This window comes from Oppia nitens, unplaced genomic scaffold (genome assembly GCF_028296485.1).
Source record: "Oppia nitens isolate AA-2021 unplaced genomic scaffold, nextdenovo-longstitch-racon4-pilon3 scaffold4_pilon_pilon_pilon, whole genome shotgun sequence".
NCBI lineage: Eukaryota > Metazoa > Arthropoda > Arachnida > Sarcoptiformes > Oppiidae > Oppia > Oppia nitens.
In genome coordinates, this window is record NW_026533232.1 from 365,125 (window position 1) to 368,886 (window position 3,762).

Sequence of the window (3,762 nt, forward strand, 5' to 3'; positions counted from 1 at the left end):
AGTTGTAGTTTTGCCTGGAGCATAGTGTCCAGCGTTTGTCCCGATATTTTGTATATCTGGTCATCCTAGTTTTGTGATTGCGTGTATATTAAGTGTGGTCGATATGATATTCTTAAATGTAATTTACAGAATTAAATTATCTCTAACGGTTCAAAAGTTATTCAAGTTTTACGCGACATTAATTGACTGACTCCTTATATTATTTTAATGTTATTATAATATTTTTTAATGATAAAGCAATTAAATGCACGTAAATTTGTAATTATAATTAATTTATAATAAATTTTATGTTATAAGGAATACAATAATAAAATAAAACTAATATTAAAACTAATAGCTTATAATAGAATATAATAACAATATTAATATTAATTAATTTTAATTTAATGCAATATTAAGTAATAATTTTTTTCTGAGTTTTATTATTCATAACATAACAATAAATATTCTTAATTTCAGTTAATTTCAACAACTTTGGTTATTCAGGTATTATTATTATTAATTTTATTTTAAAAACATTAATTTTATAATTGAAAAATTTCAAAAAATATTATAATTAAATTAGCTTAATTTATTTGAATCAAAATTTAGATTGTATTTTTTTTATAACAAGTGTTTTTTTTTATAAAAATTATTTATATACCGATAATAACACCTATATATACAGTATATAATAATAATATTTAGTATAAAATATAAAATGGTTAACTTTGAAGGTAAGGTTAACATACTATAAGTTTATATAGTATAAATATATAAATAACTAAATTAAAATTAAATTAAATGCAATTAAATGATTTTCTAAAAAAATTATATTTTATATATATATATTCAAATATTTTAATACAGAATTCAATAATTGGATCAATTAGTTCAATGGAAACAATTAATAATAAAACTAATAATAAAAGACATTATAAGTTGCGGAAATCAATTGAAATATTAGAAACACTTAGTAATCGATATTATCTATTAATATCAGAAAACATTGATAAATATCTATCAAAACAAATCAATAATAAAAGACTAATAATAATAATCATAATATATATTATATTATTATTAAATTGTTTAAGACTTATAACGACAACTTTTATTAATCAGGTAATTATAGTTTTTTTTCAAAAAAATAATCACTTTTTTAATTAAATAAAAAATATAATTTAATATAAAAAACAAATAATATTTAGTGTTAGATCAACATTACCAAAGTATTATTGAAAAATATTATTATTATTTATTATAATATATTGATTTGCATGTATTTTATATAATTAAAATAAATTTAATTAAACAAATCATAATTTTTATATAATTACTAATAAAAATAATAACTTTATATAAAAATAATAACTTTATATAAAAATACAGTCGTATATATTTTTGTAAATTATTAAAAATGTATTGTTATATAGTTTAATAGATGGGTCAAGAAAATAGATTTAAAGGAATTTCCCAGAATATTAGGGAAGATTAGACAACTAATTTTTTTTTGAAAAAATAAATAGTTTATATTTATGGAAATCTAATGTAACAATAATTACTGTGTAAACAGATATATATATATATATATATATATATATATATATAAACACAAGTATTTAAATAAATTTTTTAAAAATTCAAATATTATTATTATTAATTTGTTAACAGTTATGGATTCGTGAACTATTGGGCGATCCGTTATATAAAATAGCAAATCCAATATTATTTGAAACACTATTCAATTTATATACTTTCGCCACATTTTTTGTCGGATATGTTATTAACTATCAGGAGTATAATCACACTTTATATATAGTTTACTATTTAAATCAATTGAAATGTCAAACATTTGAATTATCATTAATGAATCAAACATTAAGTAAATTTGTGATTAGATTATATATTGTTGTAAATTTAATACAACCATTAATTTTAATAACATCATTAATATCTATTTCAATTATTATATATGGCTATTATTTGGCACTTATAACTGATTTTAATACCACTGGGATTTGGTGGATCATTAGATTTATTTTATCAGATATTATTACAATATTAAGTCTATTGAAAATTATTACCACTTATTTTATTGGGTTTTCTATATGGTTTTGTTTAGCATATTATTTAAAATTAAAATTTCAAGAGTTATCAAATGAAATTAATTATATATTAAATCATTCAAACAAATGGCAATTGGTTTATCCAAAACGTTTATTATTAGTAATTAATATACATATAAAATGTACAAAAATAGTCGGAAATGCTAATCATTTTTTCCGATGGATAATATTAGTAATTTATTATATTGTAACCCCCGGTATGTTAATGACATTTTATTGTTCATTTCGATCGGACACTACATTATTTGGTAGAATATATTTTTTATTTTCAATAATATTTGGCGTTTTTATGATTGAAATGTTAAATATAATGAACACTTGGGTCAGTAGATCAGCACATTTACCATTAAAACTAATACACAGCTATTTAGCAAAACATCCGACAGTATCGTTGAAAATGCGCCTAAAATTACTTATATTTATGGAGCAACTGTCGGGTAAAACAATTGGTTTCTATTGTTATAATTTATTTCCAGTGAATAGTATTAATCTCTATCGATATCTTTATATATGCGGTCAATATATGATACGTTTAATGAGATTTATTTAATTATAATTTATACAAAATAAACAAATTGTAATGAATATCAATGTTTATGTTTTGCTGCCTATACTTTTAAATTGTTGTAATTTATAATTAATAGTCTAAATGTAATGTACAGTATATTGTATACAATAATTTTATTGCATTTATTATTTTAGTATATTATAGATGTATTCAATTATTAAAAATCATATTAAATAAAATTTGTGTATTCATTCTTGAACTAATATAACAATCTATAATATACTAGTTTATAAAAATTAATTTTTTTCTGTATATTATTAAATTAGAAAACTATAAATTTATGACTATTCAAGTATATGTTTATTATTATAATTTTTTATATTTTATAAAAATATAATTATAATAACTTAATGCATTATCAAGTAAATAATTTTTTACTTAATTTTAGTATTCATAAAAGAAAAATATTTTTTTTTATTAATTTCAATTATTCATTCAACGTATCTTTACTAAACTATTTACTAAAATTCATATTTTTTTTGTACATAGCTTTTTGTACTACATTATACTCTATATATAATAAATTGATTTGCATTGTTTATTATTTATATATTCAAAATAAGTTTAATTAAATTGATATAAATAAATTTTATTTTCTAATTATTTATTATAATTTAGAAACTTTATTGAATAACTTTTTTTTTTAAAATGCACCTAATATTCTAATTGTATTTATTTTTATAAATATTATAAAATGTATCATTTATTAAATATTTTTTTTTAATACAATTCAATTTTGATTCATATAAGATATAATATTATTGTCGAAAATAATCAAGTAAATTTATTATTAAAACACTAATTATACAAAATTTGTCTATTAATTATAGTACTCTATATTACAAACTATAATAATATAATAAGATATTTATTTTAAAAAAATTTATTGTTTATTATTAACTATTAGATTAAAAAATCATATATTGAAGTATATGTTATATTATTTTTGTTAAATTATTCACTAAAGTTATAAAAGTCAAGGTAATTTTATTATTTAAAAAAAACATTATTACAATTATTATTATAATTTATTAACGGTGAAGCAATTAAATACACGTAAAATTGTAATTATAATTTATTGAAATT